Source organism: Otolemur garnettii, unplaced genomic scaffold (genome assembly GCF_000181295.1).
Source record: "Otolemur garnettii isolate 467f Iridium unplaced genomic scaffold, OtoGar3 scaffold00018, whole genome shotgun sequence".
Taxonomy (NCBI): domain Eukaryota; kingdom Metazoa; phylum Chordata; class Mammalia; order Primates; family Galagidae; genus Otolemur; species Otolemur garnettii.
In genome coordinates, this window is record NW_003852413.1 from 23,914,847 (window position 1) to 23,931,303 (window position 16,457).

Here is a 16,457-nt window from a genome sequence, read left to right on the forward strand (position 1 = left end):
ATATGCGCACCCTCGACAAGTAATAAGTACCCTCTGAAGCGGGCATCAGAATGCTACAGATGAGAAAACTGAGCCTCACAATGCTTGCTCATTCACTCAAGTCCACACAGCTAGTAAGCAGGGAACTCAGGGATTAGAAACTCACAGCCTGGCTGTAATGCTAGCCTCCTTCTGCTACCTAGAGTCCAGGGCAGTGCCATCCTGGGCCCATCATTTCCTCTATATAGCACCTCTGACCCCGGGCTGCAGACCTATGGCTTACTGTCTGCGTGCACAGAGGCAGGTATGGGCATGTAGGAGGGGGTACAAAGGGTGCAGCTCCTCACATGTAACCTCCATCATGTGGCTGCTGCACCAGAGACCTCGCCCTTGGGCCCCCAACCCCACCCCCAGGAGCTGATAAGAGGCCAGGGTAGGAGGAGAGGGGAGAGATAAGTCAGGGGATAGGCAGGGCCTCTGCACCCAGGTGAGCCTAGTGCCTGCAGGGACATGAACAGTGTACAGAAAGGTGGCCCATTCTGCCTCTGGTACCACCCCCCCTCAGACCAGGACTGGGCGCTGGGGCTTGGATAGAAGTTGGGGTGGGGAGGAGGGTGCGAGTGGGGAGCCTTAGCCCAGGGAGCCGTCAAGAAAGTAGGTCAAGTTTTTCTTGGCTTGTGGAGAAATTCCTGTTATAAATTTATAATGGCGTAGCCAGCCCTAAGGGGTGGAGATGGGGGAGGAGAAGGAGTGGGTGGGGATGCCCAGGGGCTGGGCACTGGGGCCTGCTGCTCTCAGCCAGAGCAGTAGAGCAGTGCGGGGCAGGGGGCAAGGGCCCTCATGGAGTTTGGGCTAGACACTCAAGGGCTATTTTCTGTTTCCACTTCTATATGTGCCCAGCAAGGCTTCATTTGTCTGTCTGTCTGTGTCTGAACGTCTCTCTCTCTCTGGGTCTGGGTGTCTCCATCTCCCCCTCCAGGCTGTGCCTCGGTGCTTGGCACACCCTGGCTGCGGTGCTGCCCCCGCCTGTCTCCTGCCCGCCTGGCACACTGCCACCACTTGTTTACAGAAGCTGGAAAAATCCACTCGCCAGCCGGAGGCCCAAGCGCCCCCGGGGAGGGGAGGAGGCAGGCACAGGAGTGGGCATGCTAAGAGAGGGGCAGCCCTGGGGAGCAGGCCCTGGGGCGGGTGCAGAGGGCCAATGTGTGCAGGAATGGGCATTAGCAGCTGTGGGCCAGGCGGGGCAGGGAACACCAGCAGCAGCCACATGGCATGGGCAACTCCTGCCCCAGGCCATAGCGCTGAAGGACCCCTCCCCCCACACCTCTGCCACTACCAGTTGCTACAGGGCAATGTGGGGCAGTGCCAACCTAAGCCACCATGTTTATTTCCCCTGCCCCCTCCCCGGCCCAGCCTTAACTCCAAATGTGTCTAGGCACTGCCAAAGGCTTGCACGTGCCTGCTGGGGGGAGGGGCAGGCTTGCTCTCTGCCTACCTCTGTGCTATGCTGAATGGTGACCTGCTGCCAATAGGTGCAGCCCAGACTATAGTTAGTCCCTGCAGCGGTTGGTCAGAGGAACAAGGTGCTGCCCTCTCACACTGAGGACACCCTCACCTGGCACCTATGGAGAGAGTCTGGAACCCTTGGAGACTTTCTCCAGGGAGGTACTTGGGGCTCTGAGATGACACAGAGCCGAGGCAGAGGTGCCAGCATTCAGGGAGGCATGAACCACGTGAGCCTGTGTTAGCTGAGGGCAGAAAAAGGTCAGCAGGGAAGGGGCATGGGGCAGGGATACCCACCCTGAAGGGCAATCTTTCTTCCCTCCTCCAGGAGTCCAGCTTAATTCCCCAAGCTCCTTCCTGGCACCTCCCCTGCAGGGAGGCAGGAGGCTCAGCCCTCAGAGGCAGAAGGGGTGGGGTTACCCATAAGATTCTGAGTCTGGGCGGGACAGAAGAGCAGCAAGGCCCACCTGTCCGCTGGTCTGGCCACCCACTCTCTTTGTCAGATAAGAGCTGCCGGGTGGAAGTGTAGGCAAGGTGCCCACAGAGGGGGAAGCATTTCATTAAGCTTAAGTGCTTCTGTGATGGGGAGAGGTATGAGAGGCCAATGCGGCATCCATGGGTACTGTGCCAGGTTCCCACTGCTGGTCTGTCCCACTCAGCAGTCCTGTAGATCTGAGGGACACCCCCAAAGGACTCCTGAGGCTGTCAGAGGGGGCTCTCTGCCCCAGTACCTAGCTCCAAATATTGCACTCACTAAGTCTCCTCAGCTTCTGTTCTTGGCGTTGGCCCTTTCTGGGGCCTCTGAACTTTGCCCTAATGCTCTGAAGAAAGCCCAGCCCTCCTCCTTGCCAGCCATAGTGAGACATGCATGGGGAGGGAGGCTGAGAAAAGGGAGAAAGAGGAGGAGGAGAGAGTAAAAGGGGTGATGGGAAAAGAAGGGAAGACAAATGGGGGTGGGGACAAAGCAACAGGGCAGGGATGGGGCAGAGCCCAGGATGACAAGGAGGTAGAGGGGGAGGAAGAAAGGGGAGCAAGAGAATGGGGAAAGGGAAGAAGGGGTGAGGAAGGAAGGAAGAAGGGCAGATAAGGGGAGGGGAAACAAAGAGAGAAAGGTAACAAAGAAAGATGGGGGGGTGCTTCATATTGCCTAAGTCCCACCCCATGGAGGCTGGGGGAGGGGGAAGCAGGAATGGTTTCCACGGTGACAGCTGGTTCTTGGTGGCCTGGCATGTAGGCTATTAATAGTGCTGTGGGTAGGTTCACACCTCCCTCTCCCCTTCCCCTCTGCCTGCTGCTAGGGTGGGGGGAGATACCTTCCCCACCACCCATTCCCAATCAGCCAGCATTAATGCTCTGACTCCATACCATGGGAGCCAAGAAGGGTGATGCTAAGGGCCAGGGGAGCCACTGTAGCCCAAACACACAAACGGGCATGCATGGGCAAACAGGGCTCTCTGTGCAGACGCTGCCCGGTGTGCCAAAATGGGATCCCAGGGGCAGCCACAAACACCAACAGCCCCTGGGTGTCTGTGGTGATGATTGAGCTACAGCAACCACACACACCCCCACACTAAGTGGTAGGTGCCTTTCTAGGGCTGGCACCTCTCTCTGCTTTCCCAGACCCTCCCTTGCTCTATCTTCAGGTATGGATGAGCAGCCTGCCCCACCCAGCTCTCTGTTATCTTAGTGCCAGGGAGAGAGGAGGAGTGAAGGCAGGGAGGAGGGCAGTATCTGGCAGGTATGACATGGCAGAGGAGTACACACAGACTTGGGGTACCAACTTGGCAGGCACAGGCATAGGAGAGGGAGGGAGACACCACTTTTTGGTGAGCTCTCACTGAGTCCCCAGAAGATGGGATTCTGGAGGTTAAGGGCAGTGACCCTGGGTCTGATCACCTGGCCACTGCGTGACCTTAGCAGCCAGAGAATGGGAGATGGGGTGTGGGGGGATATGCATAAAGGGGAGACTAGTTACTTAAACAAAGGATCCTCCCCACTCCCCCCAAAAGAGTATAACAGGAAACTCTCCCCTGCAGGTCAGAGACAGAAAGACATAAACAGAGCCTAGACTCGGGCCAGCTGCCCAGTATTAACATCAAAGACTGTTTCCCACCCCCCCCATAACCTCACCCACCTGCTGCTCTCTCTGCCCTCCTCACCCTCTTCCTCCACCCCAGGCTGGCTCCAGGCAGGCACGAAGGTGGGTGCCCAGGTCTAGAGGTCTCTTCCCAGGTCATACCCACCCCCCACACCTACTGATGGGTGATTGCACCCACATCTATGCTTGAAAGCTCAGCACATAGAACTTCATGCCCCCTACCCGAATTCCCCTCAGGAATGGAGGCAGGAAATCCAAATGGCCAAGAAGGTAGAATTAGGAGCACCCCCAAGCTGGGCATGGCACATTCTCCCCACCCTCCCCCCAGCAGCCAGTGGGTAATTGGAGCTGGGAGCTGGGGCAGCTGAATGCTGAAGGCATGAATGTCACGGGGCCAAGGAGCTTGCTGCAGATGGCATCATGGGCACAGACTTGGGGTCCTCCCTCCTCACTCCCCTGGTCTAAGGCAGTAGAAGAAGTTGCCTGCAAGCCCTGGGGAACATCACCCAGGAGGGGATGTTATGGTGGAAGGGAAAAGAAAGACCGAGATGTTCTCCCAGGCACCCCAAGGGAGGCAGGAACTAGCCCCCACCCAAGCAGAACTGGCAGAGGCAGAGAGGGGGGAGGGAATAGGAAAAGAGGGGGGAATGGGGAGGAGGAGAGAGGAGGAGGAGAGAGATTGGGGAGAGAGGGAGAAAGAGCGTGAATGCAGCTGAGTCTCCGGCACACACACGGACACGTGCAGACACACACATTCACCCCGCATGCGCAAAGCCATAGGGCTCTGGGTACCCTTCCAGGAGATATTCAGAGCCCTCCCCAGCCCACACATGCACAAAAACACTCACATGGATGCATGCACAACACACCCACTCACTGATGTGTACAGAAATGCTGAAAGCCACCAAAGCCCCAGGTCCCTATCCCCTTCCCCACCCCCTCCCCCTCATGCCTGGTAAAAGAGAAAATGAAATAGGCAGCTGGGGCTCTGGGAGCTGCCACGAGCCCATCTCTCCCTCAGAAGAGGAAGAGAGGAGGAAGAGGAGGTGGGCCAAGGGCTGTGTCCAATCACTCTGCTCTTTGCCACTGCTGGGACAGGCCGGAGGGGACTGGCTGTGCCTTTGGTGCTAACTTTTAACCTCTAGTCCCTGGTCTCCAGACTGCCCACTCCCAAAGCAAGGGAGTAAGAATAACATTTCCTGGGCACCAATCATATCCGTCTTGCTCCCTTTGTCTACCCAGTAATCTTGTGTGACCCCTGCCTCTGGACCAGACCATCTCTCTACCACAGTAGAGAGGTCCCCCATGGTACCTGAGCTTTGGCCTGCCAGGTGACATCAAGGTGAAACCATATGAACCAGCCTCAGTTGCCTCTGTGAGACTGAGAACTGTCTCTGGTTCCAGGCAGCATGTTCATCCTCTACCCTGGTACATGCCAGGCCTTGGGAGGACAGGAGAATCCACAAGCATCGTTTACCATGCCAGAAAGTGACACAAATTGAACACAGGTGTCATCCCACCACATATATTTACCCTCACCCCAAATAAGATAGAAATTATTGTCTCAAGATAATGAAAATCCAGGCCCAAAGTTTTACAACTGGTAAATGACAGAAACCCAGCCTCACGACTCCCAGCCATTGCTCTTCCCACCACAATCATATTTGCCTCCCCTCCCATGAGGCACCGAAGTCCCCCCAGCACCTTCACAGTCGTAAGAACTATAGTTGAGATTGGGTCCCATTCCCAAGGTTCCTCAGATGCCCCAACAGTGAGCATCCTCCCATTGTCCTTGCTTCACCTTGAAGGGCAGGGGCTGAATAACATAGCTTTGGGGGAGAGGGGATCCTTATCACCAGACTCACAGAAGGAAAGAGGCAACGCAGGACAGGTGCCATGCTGACCACACTAGTCCTTAGAGCCTCGGTTTCTCTCTGCTAGCACCTTTCACACTAATGCCTGTGCAATGCAGGGAGGAGAATCTGGTATCTCAGTCATATCTGGGTTCTGGTTGACTGATGGCAGGTAACTGGGATACTGGGCCCCCAGGAGAGAGGAAAGGCTCTGCCTCTTCCCTGAGCCCATGCAGTACCTACACATAAGAAAGGAGAGAGGACTGCTTTGTTATCTCTCTTCCAGTCCCAGTGCTCAGACTTGTCCCAGTAGAGATGCAATGATGCCCAAAATGTTTATGCATGTGCCCCCTAGCTGGTGAGGTGTGTCCCAGGCTGAGATGCCTAGGGCTCCTTTTAATCTAAGGGGTGGCGTGAGGGTCAAAGGAGAGTGGAGCAGAGGAGCTTGCCTTGGGCTCTTTCCCATACATTGATTCCAGTTTACAAAAATTTGTGGGGAGACAAAGGTGACATAAAGGGTAGGGAAGCTGGAGATTGGAGACCCACTATCCCCAGTCCAGGCTCATTCCCATGGTGGCTAGGAGATCCAATTCTCTACCAAGCCTCTCCAAGAAATTCGGGGGATCCCAGACCCACAGCCATATGCATCTACTGAAACAGCTCACACATGCAGCTTATTATGAACCAGGCGCTTTTTAACACATTTTATATAACTCTGCTAATTATCAAAATGCTAAATGATGTGATTGTCCCCAATTTACAGATAAGGCAAGAGAGAAGTTAAACCAGTAGTGGCAAAGTTGGGATTCAAACCCAGGCAGTTAGGTCCCCCCCAAATCCCCACTCTTTTTCTTTTTTTTTTTTGAGACAGAGCCTCAAGCTATTCCCCTGGGTGGAGTGCCGTGGCATTACAGCTCACAGCAACCTCCAACTCCTGGGCTCAAGCGAGTCTCCTGCCTCAGCCTCCCAAGTAGCTGGGACCACAGGCGCCCGCCACAACGCCCCGCTATTTTTTGGTTGCAGCCGTCATTGTTGTTTTTGGCGGGTCCGGGCTGGGGATTCGAACCCGCCACCTTAGGTGTATGTGGCTGGCGCCTTAGCCGGTTGAGCTATAGGCGCCGAGCCAATCCCCACTCTTAATCATGATAGCATATCACCTGCTAGGGGAATGTTACCTTGTTTTTTCACCTGGCTATGTGTCCCTATGACCAAGCCTCAGTTTTTCCTCTGTAGCAAATGGGGGATTCTCTACCACTGAATCATTACCATGACTCCTCATCCAAATAGGCCAAGGCTAGAGAGAAGCATGGTTTCTTCGTGCCCCCTGAGCTGAGTCTCCTGCCCCAGCTGCTTAAACTCCTCCTCTTGAAGAGTTGCCCTTTCTGCCCGCTCCAGGCTGGAACCTGCATCATGGTGAGAGGGCCACACTCAGCCCCACACACGGTCTGGGCAGCTGTACTCTCTAAACCAGGCCTTGTGGCTGGGCAAAGAGGACAGCTGTTGGGCATCTCTGAGGTGGGTCTCAGCTGCCAGGGGTGTGGAGAAAGGCCAGTGTGAGTCCTATCAGGGACCAGACGAACTGGCCAATTCCCACCACTGCAATGGGGGCTTATTCGTTTCCAGCTTGGGAGCCTCTTCACTGGCTTGTTTAGTAGCTCTAGCTAGCTGCAGTAGGCACACTGAGGGCTCTCATAGCACTGCTGTCCCCAGGAGGGGCATGCCAGCCCAAGGGGTCAACATGGGCAGTAGCTGAGTCCTGCCCTTCTCCTATTCCCAACCCCCAAATCTTGCTGGCCCTAGCCACAGCACTAAGGAAGCTCAGGAAGTCCTGAGCAGCCAGCTGAGCCCCCCACCCCCCACCCCAACCTTCCACTGACCCCAGACACCAGGCAGGCGGGGCAGAGAGGCGGAGTTTGAGTATTAACAACTGGAAAAGTATGAAGAACTTCACTGCCAGTCCCCAGCTCTGAGAAAAGAGGCTGTGGCAGAAACAGAGACAGGACAGGGGTCGAGGGGGGTAGTGACAGGGAGAGTTACAAAATGGGAGAAAGGGAGAATCAGACACCAGCAAGACAGTGCAACAGAGAGAGAGACAGAGTTAGAGAGAAATTCCAAGTCAAAAATACACATCACTCACACAGACACTCGCCAGCTTACAGCCTCTTAAGGAAAACTTCCAAGTTTGGACAGGAGGGCTGAGGTGGGAAAAGGGGCCAGACTCATGGTGGGCAGTAGGAATTCAGCTGGGGGAGATTGAGTGTCCCCAGGAAAGGCCCAGGCAAATGCAGGGCCAGTTAGATCCCCTGAGCTTTTAGGGTAAGGATGAAAGCCACTCCCTAGGAGCCAGCTCTCCCTAACACTCCCCCTACCTCAGAGGCCCGGACAAACCCAGCTGCTAGAAGTCACTGGACACTGCTTTCAGCCCATGACTCGGCCCTCTGGAACCCCCTTGTACCCACTGTCTTTGCTTTTGTTTCTCTGTCCCTCCAAGAAAAAAAAAGCCCATTTGCACACAGCAGCTGAGCCTAGAGGAAGAAGGCAGGCGGAAGCTGGGGGGGAATTCTGTGATTGTGTGCATCTAGGTGCGTGCCTTCTTGCACAGGCTATGTAGTGTGTGCAACTGGGGTTTTGGACACCGCTATTAGTGCAGACCTGCAGCTGTGTGGACTCGGACCTTCTGGACCTTGTGAAGTAGTTCTGCACATGAGTTCATGGGACTGTGTGCAGATGAGTGCACCTGTGCCTGCAGTTCCCACAGTCAGTCAATTAACAAGTGTTTACAGAGCACCCCCTGTGCTAGACTCTGGGTGGGATCCAGAGCTCTTCAAGTGAATCTCCTAGGTCTCAAGGAGCTCACTGTCTAATAGGGTGATATGACAAGAAAGAAGACACAGAAAATGTTATTGAGATGCACGCTTTGCACCATTATGCAGGAAAGCCTTTTCACACAGACACATTTTCTTGGGAGCAGGGATTCTGTTGTCTATACAAGCTCAGAGCTTCACACTAAGAGTCCAAGAAAATACTTGTTGCTAAGTTGTGTATACATGTGTTGACGTGTAACTGCGCCTGCATCTGACTGAGTGACAGCGACTGTCACGGCAGGCGATGATGTCTGTGTGACTGGGCTCATGCAAGCACGTGTGTGCCTGTGAGTGACAGGGTCTTTTGTAATTGTGCAGCTGTATGCAATTGCTCTGTGTGCATGCATGTGATAGTGACTTTTTCTGTGTGGGTGACAGCGACTCCTCCTTGCCCCCGTGTGCGACAGCATCTCCGTGTGACCCTATGCGTGGGTATGTGCATGGGTCGGTCTCCATGCTCTTGGTGTCCCGTGGGTGTGTCCCGCCCCTTTGAGCTCTACTGTGCAGCAGCAGCCTGCCTCTTTCCTTTTCCCCATGTGGGTGTGTCCAGCAGCTCCTGTCCTTGAGTCCACCTGGGTGTCCCTGGGTATGCGTGTGGCTGTCTGTGTGGGCATATCTTTGTGTCTGTGTCACCTCTGCATCCCCCATCTTGGACAACAGCCCCCTTCATCCCCTCCCCCTCCTGGGGCCAGAGCCAGGCCTGAGGGGCAGGCTCCCATCTCACTGGCTTTCTTTCTGCACCCCCCACCCCCACACCTACCATGGTGGCTCTCTCCATTGCTTCTGTCACCCCCCCTCCCCGCCTTTCTTTCACCCGACAAGGGAGGGCCCCAGATGGAGAAGGGGTATCAGAGACATGTTGCAAGGGGAGGGAAACAAGGGAGGATGGTACGCATAACACAGGTCCATTCCTTCTCTTCTCCAGCCAGCAACTCTCCTAATCATCTAGGGACCATCAAGCACACCAGCCACCACACACACTGCCCCCCCACCCCAAACAGCCGCGTTTTTGCAATTAGGAGTGTTGCAACCAGGGAGCCACGCTCAATTGGGGAGGCGGCGGCGGGGGGGGGATTCCCTTACTGGGACACATGCAAGACCCCCCCACTGCACTCATACTGCCCTCCGCAGCTGGAGGCAGCTCTGCAAAGACCGCTCGGCCTCCAAGGGTAGGGGTGGGGGCTGGGGGGGGCAGGCCTCCCGCGCACCGTAAACAAACCGCGGCGCGGCGGGCGGGGGAGCTCCGGCGGCCGGCAGCGGGGCCCGGCCCGGGAATGCGCAGCAGACTAGCCGGACAGAGGCCGGGCGGGCCCTCGAGGGGGAGGCCTGGACGCCATCTCTGCCAGCGAACCCCGGGGCCCACCGACCTCCTAGCAACACCTCCCTTCTCCAGGGCGTAAGTTGCAATCTCACAGGCTGTGACAGGGTCACCGAGGCGCGGGGAAAGGCAGAAGCTGGTAGCGGGCACCCCCGGACGCCCCCAGCCCGCCTGGGAGCTGGCCACTGAGCCCCGCGGCTTTGCATAATCAACGCAAGGCATTTGCATATTAATGCCCCCTCGCTCCCTCCTCCTTACCTCGGCGTGGCGCGCTGGACCGGGCTGGGCAGCAACGCTGGGGTCTCAGCGCCCCGTGCCGGGGGCGTCCATGGGGGGCCGGTGGGGCCCGGGCCGCCCGCCTCCTGCGCCCGGGTGTGAGTGCGAGTGAGCGCGGGGGGGCGGGGGGCGAGTGTGGCGGCCCCGCGGCTCCTCCGGCAGAGGCGGCGGCCGCTCTGGCTCCTCCCTCCCCCGCCCCGCTCCGGCTGGGGCTCGGGCTCCGCGCGCCCGGCCGGCTCGCGGCTGCTCCCTGCAGGCCGCCTCGTCGCCGCCGGTCTCCGTCCCCCGCCCCCCGCCCCCCGCCGCGCCCCGGGACCCCGGCCAGCGGCCCGGTCGCCCCTCAGCAGCCTCTGCCTCGCCTGGCTCAGACTCGCCCTCCCCACTTCAGGCAGCTCTGGCAGGAGTGGTAGTTGGTAATTTGAAAAAAGATGTCATTAAAAAATAGCCTTTGAGAGAATTAGGGGCTTGGAGGTTTGCACCAAGGGGGTGGGAAGGAAGTATGGATCGGTCGCCTGCACCTTATATATGGGGAACAAAGTCTAAATGCCAAATGCTTGGAGGTGTAGTTTGTTTCAGAGTTCGGGTCCCTTGCCTACCAGTAACTCACTGGGTGACCTTGAGCAAATCACACTGCTGTCAGAGATAAAGATTTCTCAAGCTTTAAATTCCAAGGTTGGGCAGGTGACCCCCAATGTCCTTTTAACTTCAGTCATCCAATGTTTTTAATCGTTTGGGGGGCTCATTCCTCGTTACTTCTCCTTTCTAACATCAACACCCCATCCACTGCCTCCCCTTTCAAACGTCGCCCTTCTCCATACAGGCTGATTCTATTCATTGTCACCAGCCATTTCCCCCAACAATCTGCTCCCTCTACTGAGCTCTGGGCACGACTTGCCATACCCCCTCAATTCCTAGCTTCACATTTTTATTTCCTCGTATATTTGTCCCCACCGAATGGTCCCAGGGCCAATCTAAGGAGGAGGGTGGACTGCATACAAATGGACTCCGTTCCCCAAAGGAGAGGTCTCCAGCATGCTAGCCCCACCCTTCGCGCGCACGCGCGCACATACATGTGTATACACACACACACACACACACACACACACACCTGCATTCATGGACATAAAACCATCCCAGTGACGCCAGAGCCCCTTTCATCTCAGAATCTCCTAGCACCAGGCACAGCTCTAATTACCCCAGCACCCCCCCTGGCCCCGCCGGTTCCCCTGCTGTCATTAGCCCAGTTTTACCAGCGGGGGCCACAGCCTTCCCACGCTCCCGGGGCAGGGCCCTGTCTTCAAGGTCTGCTCTTAGGGGGCGGGGTGTGTGTATATTAGGGGAAATTGCTCTGCTAATCGCCCAGTTTATACTGGGCACAATCACTGACTAAGTGGGGATTCTGATCAACAGCATATCCAATTTGGGGTGCCCCTGCTCATCGCTTAGTTGCAGCCACCTGCATCTTCAGTTCTGTTGGAGCCACTTCTCTTACAGGGTGTATTGGGGTTTGCAAGGCTTGGAGGAAGGGAGGGTACCTGTCTTGAGCCCATGAGGATGAGAGAGCAGCTGGGATGAAACCAGTATGATGCAGAGTACAGTGGTGATGTTGGGTATGCAGTGGGTGAAGGGAGCCTGCATTGTGTAATGGTGCTGCAGTGGGAAATAGAAGCTGCAGCCTGCATGGTCAAGATGTAGTATGTGACCCTGTGTTCAGTCTGGGCTCACAGTGGATGTGCAGCAACTGCAGTGTGGGGGCAAGATGCTGCAGCAGGCAGAGCCGGTGCAGTGTACAATGTAAGGTGCATTGAGGGTGGCTGTCTGCCCGTCGATACCACCTTCTTAGTGATTAGGTTTGGATGAAACGCTGGGGAGCAAGACTGCAGTGTGCAGGGAGCACTTAGCGTCTATGTTATACCCAGTATGGAAATAGTCCCTTGAGATTGGGCTCCCTGCATAGTTGGGAGAGAATCTCAATACATGGGATACATTTATATTCTGCAGAAGTAGCAGAACTAGAAGGCAATGCAGAGGGCCAGCAATTAATGTGATCGGTGCAGGAGTTACAGAGTCCAGAGGGAGAAGATGAAGGTGCTATAGATTTGTTTCCTCTTCATTCTGGCTTTCTCTACCACATCTGGTAGAGACAAGGCCCTAAAATATTGGGTGAGGGAAGCTTTCTGGAATCCTCACCCAGACCCATGGAAAATGAAATGCCTCCTGATCCAGCCTTTTCTCCCAGAGGGACAGAGTAGGGAATCTTGTACTAAAAAACAAGAGCTCATTATTCATTATTACTCTTTTTTCCTACCCTTTCTCCCTTCCTTGAGCTCCCACTGTAGGGTGGTGACAGACCCAGGCAGGGCAGAGTGAAAGGCACATTGCTTCCAAACCAGGCATCTCACCAGACCTAGCCAAGTCTGCATCCCTGTGTTGCATTACCCTCTTCCCATCCCACGGACCCACCCCACTCACCCTACCCACTCATTTCTGGAAGTTGCTAGCTCTTCTCAGACTCAGTTTGTCACCAGTTCCTATTCCCTTCTTGCCATGAAACCCCTACCAGTCTTGTCCCCTCCCATCCACCTCTGTTTCAAAGCAGTCTCTGAATCTACAGGGAGAGGAAGGGGGCAGCATGAGTGAGAATGGATAGGCCTTCCAATGGGATATATCTTACAGCCCCCTTGGGCTTAGATTTCAGTTGCCAAGGAAGCAGCAGGAACAGCCTGTTCTCTGGTCCCCCTCAGAGAAGCTATGCCCAGGCCCCTCCCTTGCTCCCTCCCCTTCTTTCACACTGTTGCTAGGAAGTACCCCAAGATTTCTCAAGGGTCTCTCGCCTCTAAGAACCTAGAGATCCATATAGCTTTCTGAAGAGCTTCTTCCAAAAGTCTGGCAGCTAAGACCCCACACAGCATCTTCTACCCCTGCCAAAACCCTTTGCACACCCCTAGCAATTTGGAGAAGTGGGACATTCCCCCTGCCAGCCACCCTGGAAGGAGCTCTGTGGCCTGTGCCTCAGTAATCCCCCTCCCCCAGCTCATCTTGACCTTCTGGTCTCTGGGTGATAAGGGTTAGCACCTTCTGGACTCTGGGTCAGCTAAGTGATAAGGTGTCCATCCAGCATGTACCATATACCCCTTGGCTCTGGAGATATTGAGGGTACTCTGGAAAGACAGGTGAGGAAACTGAGTTACCACTAGCTAAAAGAAACCCAAACCCAGTTGTTTCTCCCTCTTAGTGATCTCTCAATCAAGAAGAGATGGGAGTACCAGCTACTCAGGAGGCTGAGGTAGGAGGATCACTTGAGCCCAGGGCTGTAGTTTGCCATAAGCATGCCTGTGAATAGCTGCTGCACGCCAGCCTTAGCAACAAGGTGAGATATTGTCTCTAAAATAAAAATAAAAATAAAAAAATATATAGAGAGAGGGTAGAAATGGATGAAAGAAAGGGAAAGGCAGTTTATAGAAATTGGAGATCAAATGGCTAGCAGAGATGAGAACCTGAGAAATTGGCAATTCCCCTGACAAGAGTGAAGTGGCCACTTAATTCTCCCCTTTGTCCCATCAGATGCCTTTGTTCTTGGTCAAAGAAGAGGGAGCCCAGGGAGGGGACCAGGCTTGGCTGAGGCTTGCTTTTGGAGGCTGAGGCAAGAAGTAGAAGCAGACACCTCCTTCAGGTTGTCTGTCAGGGTTTCTCGTACCTTTGTTCATTTGACACTTTTAAAAAAGAACACGTAATATGTGCCAGGTATTGCATCCCATGAATGTTCCCAGCTTCTGGTTTCATACTCCTACAGAGTCCCCTCATCCTGCGTTTGCCAGCAGGAGAGAAGAGAGGAGGGAGGAGGAGACAGTCTCTTTTACCATCAGAGTCTGGGGCTCACTATCCTGCAGGCCTCCCCCTCCAATCAAAGGAGAGGATGAGCCAGTTTGGTGTGGAAGCCAGGAGTATAAAGTGGAGTGGCTCCCGGGGGTGAGGCTGTACTGAGGAAATGGCAAGCTGGCCTTCCTTCCCTGACAGCCAGGCCTCAGGATCACAGCACCTGTCTTCTCATCTGTGCTCAGACTGTGGTGAGGGAAGGCACATCCTCCAGGGTGTTAAGAGGAAACACTCTGGGCTTGGTGCCTGTGGTTCAAGTGGCTAAGGCACCAGCCACATACACCTAAGGTGGCGGGTTTGAATCCAGCCCGGACCCGCCAAACAACAATGATGGCTGCAACCAAAAAATAGCCTGGCGTTGTGGCGGGCGCCTGTGGTCCCAGCTACTCGGGAAGCAGAGGTAGGAGACTCACTTGAGCCCAGGAGTTGGAGGTTGCTGTGAGCTGTGATGCCACAGCACTCTACCCAGGGGGACAGCTTGAGGCTCTGTTCCAAAAAAAAAAAAAAAAAAAGAGGAAACACTCTGGGTGTTGGTTCAAATTCTGCCTTTCACTCTCCTGGGGCAGTAGGAAGACAGAGACAGGCAACTATGGGGGCGGAGGTGCAAAGGCTGTCTCTGAGGTGCAGCCTCCTCATTGGCCTCTTCCCCATCATCCCCTCCCCCAGATAGATGGAAAACAGGGATTTTGATTTGGGAACAGTGAGGGAGGGAGCTAGTTTGGAGCCAGCTGTGTATGAGCACATGGGAATGACTTTCTTTTCCCATCCACCTGCTGCCTGTAGTGGGGGGGGGGACCCAGGCAAGCTTCTAGAGGAAAATGGTCCCCCTAGGGGAGGGGAATGACTCTGTTTCCCTATGGAGAGAAAGGAAGCTGAAACCTTCTGTGCCTTGTGTGCTTACCAGAGATTTCAGTGTTTCTGGGTTTTTGGGTCTGGACTCTTGCCACTCTTTTCTAGCCTAGATAAGGAATGTCCCCTTCCCCTGGGGTACTAAAAACCCTGTTCCTCACAGTCTCTTACCCCACTCTAGCCTGGCTTTTTGGCCACTACTCCAGATGTTACCGTGTCACTCTGCCTGGCTGGGTTCCACCTGTCCCTCTTTCCCAGCCACAGAGGGCAACAAGATGGAGAGGCTTGGGCTCAGGACTAGGAGGGCAAAGGGAGCTCAGCTTCTATCAGTGCTGGGGAGAAGAAACGGACAGCAAGAGAAAGTGGGACAAGTAGGACTGGGCTCTGGGATGGAGTAGGGGCCATGTTCTGTATACCCAAAGAGGCCATTGACATTTCTTTCACCTCTGGAGAATAACATGGAGCCCCATACTTGTGGCAGGTGAGCCAGAGCGCTCAAGAGGGTCCCCAGGAAGGTACTGTGTTGTGGAAGGAAGAGGTGGCATAGGGCAAGGCTGTCTCTGATATTTACAGACTAGGGAGGCAAGAAGGTCAAAGCAGAGAAATTATAAATGGCCCTTGCCCAGAGCTAAGGGAGTCCTTGCACATAGGAGGCCAGAACTTGGGGAAACCCTGCCAAGCCTAGAGAAAAGGCTGCTGGTGGGAGGTAGGGGAATGGGAAGGCAGATGGCATGACTACAAAAGCCGCCTCCCTGTCACTGTGAATTGGGGAGGAGGCACCTCCCTAGAAATCTGCCAGGCTTTCTGCCAGAAGGGATGGTTTGAGCTCAGAATATCACCATCCTCAGGGCTCAAATATTCCCCACTCCCATGTGGACTGGACCCAACACCCACCAACTCAAAGTTGACAGCTTCTTTCTAAGACAGCCAGTGTGGGCATGAGGGACAAGAAAGGAGCTGCAGGGTCCCGGAATGGCTCCAGATGGGGGGCCTTAAGTCTGCTGTAACAGTAACAGAATGAGAGTGGGGAGCAGACAAAGAGAAGGTGAGGGGCCTGGGAGAAGAAGGGGAGCCAGCTATGTGAGGGGCTAAAGAGAAGCAGGGTTTGTGGTGGTTTCAAGTGTGACTGGGTGTGGCTGAGGGGAGTTTAGAGGTTCAGCGTGAGGAATCTGGGTTCTCCCTTCCTCCTGCTTTGGAAGCTTTGGCTGCACATATTTGGCAGCTGGTTTGTGTAAACACTTCAGGCAGGTACAAAGGGAGCAGAATGGAGGGGGGCATGGGTGGGTGTATGGGGAGGTGGGAGGCCATAGCCAGTGCCAACCTCAGAGGGATATGACCTGGCCCTCTTCCAACCATACTCTCTCCTTTAGAATATGAGTCCTTGATTCCCTACTCAGACTATGCTCCTGATACCCAGGATTTACTGTGCATTCTATGCCCAAATGGCCACAAGTTTGCTTCCAAAGCCTTGGTGAGTTGCCCTCCCAGATTCATCCTCCAAGAGGATTGATTTTGCCATTCAAAGGGTAGCCACAAGATAGTTGTTGGGGAGTAGGGATGGAGCTTGAATTTGTGAACTGGGATATCAGGCTCCTTATGGTATGAAATTAGGGGCTGGACCTTGGCTGGGGGCCTTCTTATTTACTTTTGTTTGTTTGTTTGTTTGTTTAAACAGTCTCACTCTGTTACCCTGGCTAGAATGCAGAGATGTCATCACAGCTCATGGCAGGCTTAAACTCCTGGGGTCAAGTGATTCTCCTGTTTAAGTCTCCTGAGTAGTTGGGGGCTACAGATGCCCACTACCACACCTCGATAATTTTTCTTTCTTTCTTTTTTTTTTT

The 16,457-nt window shown here is 54.7% G+C and overlaps 1 protein-coding gene across 1 annotated transcript in view; it reads right to left on the minus strand.

Annotated features, from left to right (window-relative positions):
• Positions 1-10,150, minus strand: part of THRA (thyroid hormone receptor, alpha) — a 24,323-nt gene extending 14,173 nt beyond the window's left edge. The window contains exon 1 of the mRNA XM_003786403.3: positions 9,874-10,150. The gene's annotated coding sequence lies outside the window, so the exon portion shown is untranslated. The remainder of the gene's footprint in view (positions 1-9,873) is intronic.
• Between the last annotated feature and the right edge of the window lie 6,307 nt (positions 10,151-16,457).